This window comes from Lonchura striata, chromosome 10, assembly GCF_046129695.1.
Source record: "Lonchura striata isolate bLonStr1 chromosome 10, bLonStr1.mat, whole genome shotgun sequence".
In the NCBI taxonomy this organism is placed as follows: domain Eukaryota; kingdom Metazoa; phylum Chordata; class Aves; order Passeriformes; family Estrildidae; genus Lonchura; species Lonchura striata.
In genome coordinates, this window is record NC_134612.1 from 20,486,093 (window position 1) to 20,499,494 (window position 13,402).

The window sequence follows — 13,402 nt, forward strand, 5'->3', positions numbered from 1 at the left end:
AGACTGTGCAAAGAGGCAGAGTGGCTTTTGGCCTTTGAGAACTCCTCTCTCCTTTTCCCATTGCATTCTTTCTAGAGGAGCAGCAATCCCAAATCTTTCACTACCAGCAGTCATCTGTGTCTCCTTGCTGAGTTTATTCCTCCATCACCACCACCACAGCTCTTGGATATATGAACTATCCTACTGCCCTAGCTTCCCTTTGATATCAGAGGTTAATCCTGAGGAAAAGCCTCCCACAGGATCCTCTTTCCTTTCTGCCTACACACAGGAATCAGAGCTGTGGGTGGGGTGGGGAGGGAGCAGCTCAGTGCCCAGGGCACATCCCCAGGCCCCTGCATGGGGAGCTCAGAGCTCAGCATTCCAGAGATGCTTTGATGTCCAGAGAGCAGCAGCTCCTTGTTTTCCCTGCCCTTGGCTCGGGCTGGATCCCAGGGATGTTCATCTGTTCCCCCTGGCTTTGGGCAGCTCTTTCCCAGCTCTGAGGGATGTCCATCCCTGGCTTTGGGCAGCTCTGCCCCTGGTGAGGCCAAAGCCCACTGAGGCCCCTGTGCTGTGACTCTGCGGGAAGATCAGGGCACCCCAAGCTCCTCCAAGGCTGCAGCAGCTCACAGGCACAGCTCAGGCCACAGTCACACCAGCAGACACTGCTGGGGACATCAATGTCACCCAGCCCAGCACCTGAGGTGTTGCTGCTCAAGCTTTTGAGGGCACACACATTGTTTTGTGAGTGAGGAAGCAGGAAAAAGAGGCTGAAAGGACATCCTGAGCCCCAGTGGGTGACAGCAGTCCTTTGAGCGAAGGGGATCCACTCCATGACAGCCATGGACCAGGATGAGCAGAACCAAACAAGCAGCTGCTTTGTCCGTGTCCCCTTACCTGCAGAAATGTCTGACAGCCTGGCTGGAAGGTGCAGGACAGTTCCCAGCCCACAGCAGCCGTGCTGGGTGCAGGGGCTCTCCCCAGGGCTGGTGGGTTCTGGCTAAGCTCTGGAACACAAGCTGACCACAGGCAGGGCTGTGCTGCCAGGCCCTGACAGTGATTTGCAGCCCTGGGGGAAGAAAAGCCTTCAGAAATCAATAATAGTGGATTTTAAATTAAGTGCTAAATTATCTCACCTTCAGTCACAGTGGATTTACTCCAGAATGGTCTCTACAAAAATTTACTGGTTTTCCATGCAAAAAAATGTGGCAAGTACAGCACACAATCTATTCCCCCTGCCCCCCACAAAAGGAAACAGTAAAAACTCCTTCTTCCTCCCTGAATCTATGTTGAGACACTCAGATTTACCTCACAGTATGTCACTGGTGAAAATATAATGATGTAAAATTATTTGGGGAACCCCTCTTACTGTTGCATCAGGCATAGGTACAACAATGATATCATACATGACTCTGGTGAGCTTATAAATATACAGATAGAAAATGAGCTGCAAGTTGTTTTTCCTCTTGGCTGTGAGACCAAGTGCCAGCAGCTCTGATCAGTGTGCACTTACACCTTCCTGCAGTGCAAGGGAATCTTTTTTTATACTAGGAAACACCTGTGATGGAAAAACAGCAATATAAATACTTCATCATTTCAGCCACAGCTGCTCAGTGGCTCTTGTGCTGAATTCTAAGAGATAGCAAAACCCATAATCATTTCCCTCTTCTGCAGTTTGTAGCCAAAACATCATTACAGTAAAGCACCAGGCTTTGCAAAATGCAAGAGGTGAAATCATGACCCTCTCTTTAGATGTTTGCAGCCTGGTCTGCCACGTGTGCCTCGTTTGCTGCTCCCAGGGGTGCTCCTCAGGTACCCACCACGTGCCTGGCAGTGGGAAGTGACTTTGGAGTCCTGAGTGAGCTTCAGTGGTGCTCTTTGTGCTGCTGTGGCTGCTGGAGAGAAAGGGCTGCTGGAGGAAAAGGACCTTCTGACAACACACCAGGACAGATGAATTTCTCAATGAATTTTTGTAGCTCTAGGCTCTTGGTTTGACTCCATCAGCCCTGCTGAAGGCTCTCGATAAGGATGTCCCAACCAGCCTGGTGGTCAGGCACTCCAGAGGTTCTTCAGATGCCAAATCTGCCTGTGAAGTGATGGGTCACAGCCTGTGCCACTTTGTTTGGTGTTTTTGGCTGTATCCAGCTCCTGTGGAGAGGTTGTGGTCCTGGGGGAGCTGTGTGGCAGCTCTGGGAAGAGGGAGGAGCTCTGTCCCTGCGTGACACCAAAGGTTTTTGTGAAGAATGGGGAGCTGCAGGTGCATGGAAATGCTGATGGATTGTCCTAGAGAAAGTGTCTGTGACACTGGGGGCAGTGTCCCAGTGCTGGCCTCATTCACTCCATCTGCCCCTGGGTTGGGATGGGGTGAACAGATTCACATTTGCAAATGGAGGAGAATTATAAACTCTCTGAATTCTGTCTGAGAACTGGGCTCTCTGGTCAGTGCTGGGAGGCTCTGGCATCAGCAAATCTGCTGTGGTGAATGTGATGTGAGATTTTGTGGGGATTCACTGGCCCCATCCCAGCTTGGACTGGGGCAGATCCTCATCCCTTACACTCTCTTTTTTGCACGTTCTTTGCCTTTCATATAGCAAATAGCTCCCACCAGTGAATGTCAGGATTTTTTCTCATGAGCAGTTACAGACATGTTAATTTTTCCTTAAAGAGACTTAAAAAGAACCAAACTCCATACCCTGGTGCACACATTGTATGTAATAATTAAAAGCTCTTATTGCACCAAGTTTTGCTTTAAATATAGTTCACAATTGCCTTTGGACTACAGAAGGAAAAAGTGATTCTAAAGCGATGCATGATAGAGCAGCCTGTGAAATTCATATCCCTTCTGAAAGCTGGGTGGGGAGACCTCTCCCAAGGAGAGCTGGAGGGTGGAAACTGGAGACACAAAGAGAGATAAAGAAAAGAGAACAAGAAGACTCAAAGCAATGAAATATTCACCCCTTCCTAAATAAATACCTAAACTCACTTAACAACCCAACTGGATGGGTGTGGAAAGATGTCCCAAGGGAGAAGTGTTGAAGGACAAAAGAAACAATGAGGTTTCACTCTGACTTGAACCAGCCCACTGTGAAGGGTGCAGCAAGGCTGGCAGTGCCACCAGGGTCTGACCCTCGGGGTTTTGTGGTGTTTCTGAAGCTCTTATAGCATTTAGGGACCACTAACATCCCTGGCTTTTATCTTCAGCTCAAAAAAGAAAAATTGGGTGTGCTGAATGTGAAAATGAGGGTGTCTTTTACTCCAACCTGCCTCACACCTTGCTCTCCACAGCCCAGGGCATCCTCTGAGGATTCTCTGGGTGCTCTCTTGCCCAATGATTGAAAATTATCAGAATTTTTTTGGAGTGTCTGTAATGCTCTGTGGAGAAGACCAATGCAAGAAAACAATCAAAGAATGGAAATGGGTGTTTATTTCTTCACTTTTCTATTCATTCAGCCTGACAATGCTCTAAGAGGAGTGTCAGGGGTGGGGTGGACCACGAGAGGAAGGGGCACAGGTCCATGGAGCCTCTTTCCCCTGGCTGTGCTGCTCGAGGTGACATGCTGCAGCATCCCCAAATTGCTCACACATCTGTTCCAGCACCAATGAGTCATGTGATGTTTGAAACACCAAATATTCTTTTCCTGCTTATCAACACTGCAATTATGGCCTGTCAGGGCTTTATGCTCTACTCAAAATAAACACCCACATGTTCAGGTTAACCCTTCAGCTCTCTGGGACTGGGGGGTTGCACAGCAATTTGGGGGTGAGCAGGGACCACAGGGCTCTTGCTGTGGGGTGAAAATGGGGGAGAAGGGCAGTGACTTGTGCAGGATGTTGGTGCCAAGGCCAGGCTTTGAGTTGAAGCTCTAGACTATTTGCTCAAAGGCTTTCATAATAGTTCACCTTTTTTGCCATGTGATGTTATGAATACAGTGCAGCTACCTTGGCTGTGGCAAAGTTTTGAAGCATCCTTGGAAGAATTGATAATAAATTTTTTAGAACCCCTCGTTCTCCTGAATCATGGGAGTTTTTTTTCTGTGTAACTGAAATTTTACAGGAAAGAAACATATTTTAAGGGAGTTTTAATTTTCTGTATTAAAGGATGGCTTGCTTTTGATCTACCAACCAGAGACTTTAATGATTTTATTTTACAAAAACGGGATGAGAACTAAAAGGTTTTAACTTTTTTTTTTTTTTTTTTTTTTTTTTTAGAAACAGAGAACATCTTTCTGCCTTTTTACTCAGGAAAACCAATGTTTTCTTCTTCTCAGCTGCTTGAGCCTATGTTAATGCCAGTGTGGGACATACTGCAAAATCTCTTGCCTGCACAGATGCTGCAAGAGGCTTTTCTTCACTTTGGTGGCCAGACAGGGTTTGTGTGCTGGTTTTCAGCACTCCCAGCCTCTGCTGCCCAGTTCAAGCCTTACCCAGCAGAGCTGTGAAGGCAGAGAGGCTTTGGGGCATTTTGGGGCACAGGGAGGAGAGGTCAGGCTGTGCTGAAGTACAAGCTGTGAGTACATCCAGTATTTACCACTGCTGCAATCTGAGTCTTTTAGACACAACCTGAATCATCTTTCCCAGGCCACTTCTGCTTTGTTTTTTGGGATGAACTTGGAAGTTCTCAAGAAAGGCTCTTGGCTATGTCAGGTCAGGAGCAAGGTGGTAGAGCCAGCCTTGGGATACCTGCCCTGCTTCTGCCTCTGGAAGTGCTGGGGTCTCTGTCTGCTCTTTGGGCTCTGAATTCCCCACTGAATTCACCCCAAAGTAAGAAAATGAGCAGAGAGGCTGCAGGAGGGGTCACAGATGTGCATTGGCTCTGAGGGACTCTGCTCTTCCTTTCTCCATGACCTTCCCCTCCCCACTTTTCACACCTCCCTTGGCTTTGCTGTGCAGTGTTTTGTTTGGGGACTTGGAACTGCACAGCAGTTAATAGTAATGCTCTGCAATGCAAGCTTTTTTATTTATTTATTTATTTATTTTTACTCTCTATTGCTGCTTAATGGCCTAAACATCTTGAATGCTTTTGATAAGTTGACTGAGGTGTGTATATTGAATTCCTGGTGTTTCTGCTGTGAAGGGCTCTGAGCAATGAGCAATGTCAGAGCTGATCTGCAGCTCTCAGGGCCTGGGACATGCTGCAGCAATGTCAGGAACCACAGCCCAGCTCATGTAGAAATCCTGCTTTATGGATGCTGCTCCAACACCTCCCCTGCAGAAAATGTCAGTGTCAAATAGGGAAGAAAAGCAATGGGATTGACTTGGACTAAGAGAAGCTCAGTTGTGTCCCAGCCTGCTCTTTATCAGTGTCACATGGGACATTCATTATTCAATTTTATCTCTGCCTTGGGATTACTTATTTCTTTAAAAGAGAGCTTGCTGCTGATTTTCATCTTGAATGGCAGTACTGATCCAGTACAACATTCCAGCTGTTTAGGTAAAGTTACCCAACTTGCAATTTTGCATCCATCTTTCAGAAAAAAAAAAAAAAAAAAGCTACGGTTATAAAAATGTTATTTATACTTTAAGAATTGATATTTCCAAACATCCCTTTTCCTACTATTTATTATTTTGCCTTTGGAGGATAATGTTTGGAAATGTTTCTTTTCCTCCTGGAGCTGTGTTGGATGCTGCCCTGCACTGGCTGCTGCTGGGATCTGGAAGACAAGCCCTTGCACAGCTCTCTGTGCCGTGCTAGACAGGTGAGCTGAGTGGAATCCTCCTCCAGAGGTGCCTCACAGCTGTCTCAGTGGCAGCAGGGTGGCAGATGGAAGCACAGCTGGATTGCAGAGGCTGAGGGGGATGCTGCTAATGCGGGGTGCCAGCCTGGCACAGCCCAAAGGGCTCGGCTGTTCTGCACTTGGCTCTGTGCTTTGGAGGGGCTTTCAGGCCTCAGTGGCCAAGGTGGCTTCAGTGCAGCCTCTAGCAGTGCTGTGACATAGCCCTGCCCTTCTGGGCTCTTCAGAGAGCTGAGTTTTTCATGCATCTGCTATTTCTGAGTGAGTCAGAACAGACCATGGGTGTCCCACTGCCTAAGTCCACACTGCAGCATGAGCTGGGCATGATTTGAAATACTCACAGAAGTTTCATCTCCAGACAGACATGGGCAAATTGCGACTGCAAGGGTGCAAGCTCAGCAGCTGGGTTTGAACCTGTGCCTCTGTAAGATAAATTTCCCATGCCTGTGAGCAGCAAGCCTCAGTTTCCCCTCTCACGCAGCCAGCTCAGCTCTCTGGCACGCCCTGGGATGTGCTGCTCTGCCCATCACATCCTTGAAGCACCCAGCTCTATCCCTGGCTTGCTCAAGGGGCAACAAGGAAGCCAAAATAACCCAATTCAGCTCCAGCTTCCAAGCCCAAGCCATTACCCAGAATCTGAGTGCTCTCCCTGCTGAGCTGTTACTGCTGCAGGTTCTGCTCCACACCAAAAACAATAGCCCTTGACAAAGCCAAGTTCTTCAGGTCTCCAGGTCTCCCAAGCCAAATACAGCAACCATTTCCCTGCTCTTTCTCTCTCTCTCCACTGTGCTTTTGCACTGCAATTCCCACTTTCCCAGAGGTTGCAGCATTCCAAATTTTCCCTTGTGCCCAACAGGAGATTTGTGTGTTCTGGGGTGTTCAGAGCATGAAATACCTGCTCTCGGTGCTGTAGCTGGAGCCTGGAATGTGTTTCTCAACACCACAGTTTGGTTTGTGATGATTCAGTTTAGTGCAAATGCCACAGTTGGGTGATACCTGATTTCGACACCAAAATGACATTTGATTTGTTTACAATAGAGAGTAAAGGGAAGTAAGAAATATGTTACTTTGAATTTCAAAGAGAAAATCCTCATCTGAAGAGATCAAATGCCTTCTTTGTATCTTTTAAGATAAAGCACTTTTGATACTATCACAATCCACCTCTGGATTTTGGGATAAGAAATATTCTTATCCAATAGAAAAAATATTTTGCTGAAAAATCGGTTGCTCTGCTTCTGAGAGAAATATCTGACACCTGTAGAAAGATATGTTACTGGAGAAAACTTTCAGTGGTTGTACATGAAGCCACAGCTGCTTCTGGCTTGCCTGAGTCAAATTCCCAGTCCAGCCTGGCAGAGCTGGTGGTGCTGACAGCCAAGGACAGCGAGGATGCTGCCATCAGCTCTTGTCCCTTGCAGGGCACAGGTGAGCCCACGCTGGCTGCTGCTGGCAGCTACACAATTAACCTTGCTAATCAGCAGCTCTCTGAGGAAGGAAGTGTACTGCTCCTGCAGGGAATTCATTTTTTGCTTCAGGTTGATTGATATTCATGTACTTCAATATTTCAGCGCTCCTATGCTGAGAGTGTCAGGTCTGGCTGGAGCAGGAGGGGTTTTTCCTCTGCTAAAGCAAGGCGGAATTGCTCTGCAGGAGCTGGTACTTCCCTGCAAATCTGATCTGGGAGTTGCTGGAATGCTTAATAACACTTGAGGAAATACAGGGCAAGGAAGACAAGGGAGTAAAACCTACAGGGGAAAACATCAAGTGAGCTGAAGTAGCAGAGGGAAAATAAGGATTTGAGGTGGGATTTGGTGGTTCCCAGGAGCTTGGCTGGGTTGTGCTGTCAGCTGGTCCCATGAGCCTGGGTCTAATGTGGGTCTTGCGCTCGTGGTTATTTAAAACTCAAACTGAGTTGGAGAGTGTTGGTGTCTGTCCCAGGTGAACAGAGAAGGTCTTCCTGATTGTTTCTCTGCCTTACTGTGTTTCTCCACATTTTCATAGAACATGGTGATGGTCACCAGGGCTGCTGCTGGCTGGAAACTGATGGTACATCCAGGTGGACCCTCATGGCTTATTGTAAGTATTGTCTGGGAAGAATCCATTGTGAGAGGAACAGGATTTGGTCTACCTGTGGAGCTGATGGCTGGCTTTGTCCAGGTTCAACTTCATTGAGTGCACAGACACCCTGACCTTTAGCCTGGCTTATGGGGTGGCCAGCATGAACTGGAGGAATGTGGGGTTTGCTGGCTACAGAGTCTCTGTGTCAACAGATTTTTTGCAGTTTGACACAAAGGAGTTCAAAAACCAATAGTAAACTGGCCCTGCTTCCCATGGGCCAAAAATGTCTGAAGATGATCAGTTTGGAGCTGTCAAAATGTTTCCTTCAAGTTGTTTTCAGCAGGAAGATGATCTGCTTGAGCTGAGCCCTGCTCAGGGCAGAGCCCAGTGTTTGCTCTGCTCCAGCCGGGTGGTTTCCCCAAATCTTGGCAGAGTTGAGGAGGAAAGGGATCCACAGTATTTTGGGGAAAAGAGGGCTCTCCATCAGCCTCCCTTAAACTAATCCTCTCCACCCTCACAGGCCCCTCAGCAGTGCTCTGCTCTGGAGGACATCAGGCACATCTCCCTGCTCCACTCCTGCTGTGCCCCTATGGTGCCACTGCTGTGACCTGCCTGAAGGACATTCGCAGGGCAGGGCAGGGGTGCTCTGGAAAATGGAACAGCCCTGTAGAGTTAGAGCTGTATCACCATGCTTATGTACAAGTGGTGCAGCATGGAAGCTTTTCAGGCAGCTCTATTTCTGGCATTTTGTAACTTTGGAGTGCCTGCTTTTGCAACCTGAATAATGTTCCTTTAAGTATAGAGTTTGGGAGGGTTTTTTTTAGGATGTAATTATAATCTTGTTCTACATAATTTAACAGCATCAGGGCAGGAGATTTTTATCCAAGGCTGGGAGTAATTGTCAGGCTAGTATTGAGCAGCCAAGCGGCTCGAGGGAAGGACAAAGCTGCTCATCTCCCAGTCACAAAGCAGAGAAGAGGACAAGCCCACCCCTGGGTCTGCACACAGAGCCTCTGCAGTGGGCAGGATGCCTTGTGAACTTTGGAGAGGCACGTTGAAGGGTAAAGATCATCACCAAAATATCTGCACCAGAGATGGAGAACAAATGAGTGGCATTTGGACTCTGTTCCATGGGCATGGTGGCATGCCCAGAGCTGACTGCCATCTCCTGTCCTGCTCTTGGTGTGAGGTGTGAAAGGTTTGAGGGTTACCTCAGGCTTGGGCCAGCAGGGTTTGGGAGCTGGGGGTGTCAGTCAGCTCAGCAGAAATGTCATTGACCAGCAACTGCATGAGAGGGCCTTGGATGCTCCTTCCTCACTGTCCCCTTTGGGACCTTGAGTCATTTGTGGTGATGGGTCCATAAAAAGCTGCTGGTGGTGGTGACCAGCACCAAACTCAAAGAACTGCTGCCACCAAAGTCTCCTTGCCCAAGCATCTGAATGTGGGTCAGTGCTGACCCAGTTTACATGGCTCTGATGATGGGAAGTAGATGGAATTTCATCTTTGCTTCTGCTTTCCTGCATGTGTTGATCTGCATGGCCAAATCTCACCTGGAGAGAGGCCAGGAGGGGTGGGAGAGGACTCTGAAAGGGTACGAGGGAACAACTGATTTCCTAGATCATTAATTTGCTATTTGCAGCCAGAGTGTTACTGGCTCAGGATGAAGGACTGCCAGGGCCAGCAGTGGAAATCTGCAGATGATTTCTCTTCTTAAGGTCACTGCAGAGTGGCACAGAGCTCGTGTCATGACACTGAAGAAACAGGAGCAGTGAGTGCTTCCCAAATTCCTGTGCACAGACCACATCCTCAGAGCCCTGGGTGCTGAGGACAAGGCACGATGTGCAGGTGGGGCAAGGACACTGGAAGCTGCCTGGTCTCCCCTGTGCCCTTCTCTGATTTGGGTTGCAGTCTCTCTCTCCTTGCTTTTGTCTCAGGATTAACTTTCTGGTTGAAGTTATCAGGTAAAGCCTCCTGGTTTTGACAGCAGAGGATCTGGATTCCCTCCAATGCCACTTCTAATTTTGGTGTTCTTTAACAGGGGAAAGCCTCCTGGATAGCTCTGCCAGCTCTGATTCTATGTCTTTCACTGGATGCTTTGAGTTAAAAGAGTGAAAAATGGAGTGTGGTGGAGTACTAGCAGAAAGTCAGGTTTTAAAACAAAGTTAACCAATTTCTCCACTCACAGCCAAGTCCATCACAGCTTCTCACTTGACTCCGTTCCTGTGGCAAGACCTGCACTCAGGGCATTTGCCTACCAGGTGCTGGGATACTCAACCCTGTGCTGCAGCAGGTTCTCCTCATACAGCACATCACTCACTGTTTGAATAATTCTGTTTTGATACTGAATACTCAAAACTTTTATCATCTGGTTCAATGGGGTTAGTAAGCAGCTACTCCTTGGGAAGCAGAGATTTGTGAAGGGCCATGTGTTGTGCCCATGAAATGAAAACCTGGATGATGTGTCTGCCAACAGAGAATGAGGCCCCTGAACATCTCCTGCCCTGGGAAACCCCTGTGTGTGAGCAGACAATCCTCATTTCTCCTGACAAAAGCAGAACATCTCATTTACTCATGTTTGCTGTTTGCCTTTCCCTCTCCTTCCTGGCGGCTGTTTAATACAAACCTTGGATTAGTGGCACGTCAGATGCTGTGGAAAAACCTGCTCTGGGACAGATTTCTTGGCCTCTGCTTTGCTCTCGGGTGGGAGATCTTGTCTCATACTGAGAAAAAAAAAAACCCTGAGTGGGGCTGGGAGCCAGCAGGTGCTGGGGAGGAAAGGGGGCTGCCAGTGGTGGAAAATGTGCTGCTGCTGGTACAAATTTGCCTTCCCACTCTCTTTGAGCACATGAGGAGGTGGCACTGATCAAGTGGCAAGTGACAGCACCCAGACCCCCTCTGTGTCAGGCTGTGCAGCCCCTGCAGTGTTTGCAGCCTCTCGCTGCAGTGTTCAGCTGCCTTGCTGTACTAATGGCTCTGAACTCTTCCTTCTGAGGGCAGTGATTCAGGTGTTGCTGCTCAGTCATCAGACTGTGCTTCCTATTTAATTTCTGATGAGTATAACGGAGATCTTAAATGCACTGCAATTGAAATCACAAGTGCCTTCCCTGTGGAAGGGTTTCAAGGTGCTCCTCCTTTTTGCCCCTGGATTTTGGGGATTGAGCTGCCCAGCAGCAGCAGAGCCTTTTCTTGTGATCCAGAGTTAACTGTGCAGGTGGCTGGGTGTTAAAAAGTGCTTGGTAACTGAATACAGAACAGCACCTGCAGTTATGCAAAAGAATTGCCGAGGTGGAGACTTTAGGAAGAGCAGATGAAACCTCCCACCTTCTTCATTCACATTATCACATCAGGGAATTATAGAATAGTTTGGCTTGGAGGGACGTTACAGATCATCTAATTCCACCCCCTGTCACAGGAAAGGACACCTTCCATATGATATCTTAGAATACCTGTCCTAGGAAGCATAGAGATTTTAGCCTGAGCTGGGTGGGAAGCACGTTTTCAATTCCACAATATTTTTTTGAGCTGTGAATGGGAAGAAAAATCTTCAAAATATTCTGCAGACTGAAAAACCTGGAAAAAAAAGTCAAGTTGGGTCAATAAAAAGAGGTGAGATAGTGGTAGATGACTCCAGCTTGATTTTGCAGTCAAAATGGTATCTTCATAAAGGAAGCCAGTTTTTGTGTGTACTGAATGTCACAGTGTTTCAGCAGTTTTCTAACTTTTTTTTTTTTCCTGAAAATTGAGCACATTCCTGGACAAAAAAAAAAAACCTGTAAATTTTTTTTTACAACCTATTGAACTGTCTGATCCCTTTGTGCTATACTGAAGGGTATGAACACAAATTTATAGGGTTCCCTAAATCTGACCTGCCTGATTGCCTCTGGAGATGCTCCTAATTCTCACCTGCTTTTCTTGAACATCCAAATTAAACAAACCTTTTCTATGTGTTCAGTGAGAGCTGGTCTTCCATCTCTGCCCATGTTTTATGAGTCATTTGCTGAGCTTCTGCCTGGAAATGGCCATGTTTCAACAGAGCTTGAAAAGCACTTTAGAATGAGCATCTCTATTACAATAAAGTCACTAAGCAATGGAATACACTAAATTCTTACCTAAATAAATGTAGTTCTGTTAAAAATAAATTCTAACCTACCAGCTCCTTCTATGAAAATGGAGAACTAGAAAAAGTAGACAGGCTGTATGGAGGGCTCTGCTAATTTTAACACACTTTTTTCCATGTTCGGAGAAATTTGATTTATTTAAAAAATCTTGGTGCAGTACTGCTGATTTTTTTTTTTTCTTAGATCATATCTGAAGGATGAAGATATAATCTAAGATCCTTTCTGTCAAATTAAGTTTGTTTTACATTTAACAGCTGCAGGTCAGGGACAAAAAGTGTTGGGGGACCAACAGGTGGCCAAAGGTAGCATCAAGCCTCCTGGTTCACTGGTATTTAACTTCAAACACAGAGTATGTCCACACAAACACCTCCATTCAGTAGCTGTTACACTCTTTGAGGTGGGTGCTGTGCTCTTCTTTGCCCATCCTGGTGGTTCCAGAGATGACCATCACCCACAGGAACCTGGCTGGACCCTGGCTGGAGCTGCTTCTGCTGCTTAATCCTTGTGATGGATCCTGCACTTCACTGGTGGGAGAGAAAAATTAAAGAACCTTGCTGGTCAACCTCACAAAAAAAAAAAAAAAAAAAAAAAAACACTTCAAAATATTGAATGAACAGATTAATTTATGATATTTTTTTTTCTTTTTTCTTTCACATCAGAGGAGCTTTTATGTTTCTAACTATAATTTTTCAAGATTTCCTATACAAAAAGTTTCTCTTTATCCCTAGATTTTAAAATGCTTCTACAGTCCAAACTGAATAATGGAAACATTTTGTTTTAAGATCACTGGAATGAAATAATTTAAGTTTACTCCTGCTTTTCACTCTATCCTGTTCAACAAAAACAATTTGGCAATGCTTGTATTCAGTTGTGAGATGTTTGGGAACTCCCAAAACTGTGTGGTTTTACTCTGAATGCTGGGAAGTGAAGAGTGCCCAGTGGAGCAGAAAAGTGAGGGATTTTCCCAAATCTTTGATGGATGATGAACAGTACAGTGGCTAATGGAGAAAAGATGCTCAGAGCCTATGGAAGAATTGTGTTGTTGCAGAGATATTGGATAACACCCCTGAATGCCTGGAGCTAATTTAATACCTGTATGACTGCATGAGAAGGGAAAGTAGCTGAAAAATGATAAAGGTGGTATTAAATGGACAACACCACTCATGACAGAGTTTGTACTGCTGTAAGGTCAAAGGTTTGCCAGTCACAGAGAGCAGGAATCCTCATGGAACAGATTAACACCAGCCAGCTCTTTCTCAGCAGCTTCTTCAATTGAACTGACATTAACCCTAACCCAAACCATAATCCTAGCCCAACCCCTAATCCTTACCCCAACCCTATTTTTCAAAGAGAATTAAAAAAATTAATTACCCAAGTTCACTCCTATCCTCTGTACAAAAGTAAAAAATGAAAAAAGTCACAAGGTGGGACTTTATTCCCTATTTGTCCTTCAGGTGGGAAGTCATTGCCTTCGTGTCTCCTCGTGTTTCCTCAACTTCTCTCCTTGCTGCATTC

The 13,402-nt window shown here is 46.4% G+C and overlaps 1 long non-coding RNA gene across 1 annotated transcript; it reads left to right on the top strand.

Annotated features, from left to right (window-relative positions):
- The first annotated feature begins 5,662 nt into the window (after positions 1-5,662).
- Positions 5,663-13,363, top strand: LOC110478035 (uncharacterized). The gene is made up of 3 exons (XR_002466689.1): positions 5,663-5,675; positions 7,713-7,787; positions 13,342-13,363. It is a non-coding gene; the product is annotated as an uncharacterized LOC110478035 (long non-coding RNA).
- Positions 13,364-13,402: the final 39 nt, after the last annotated feature.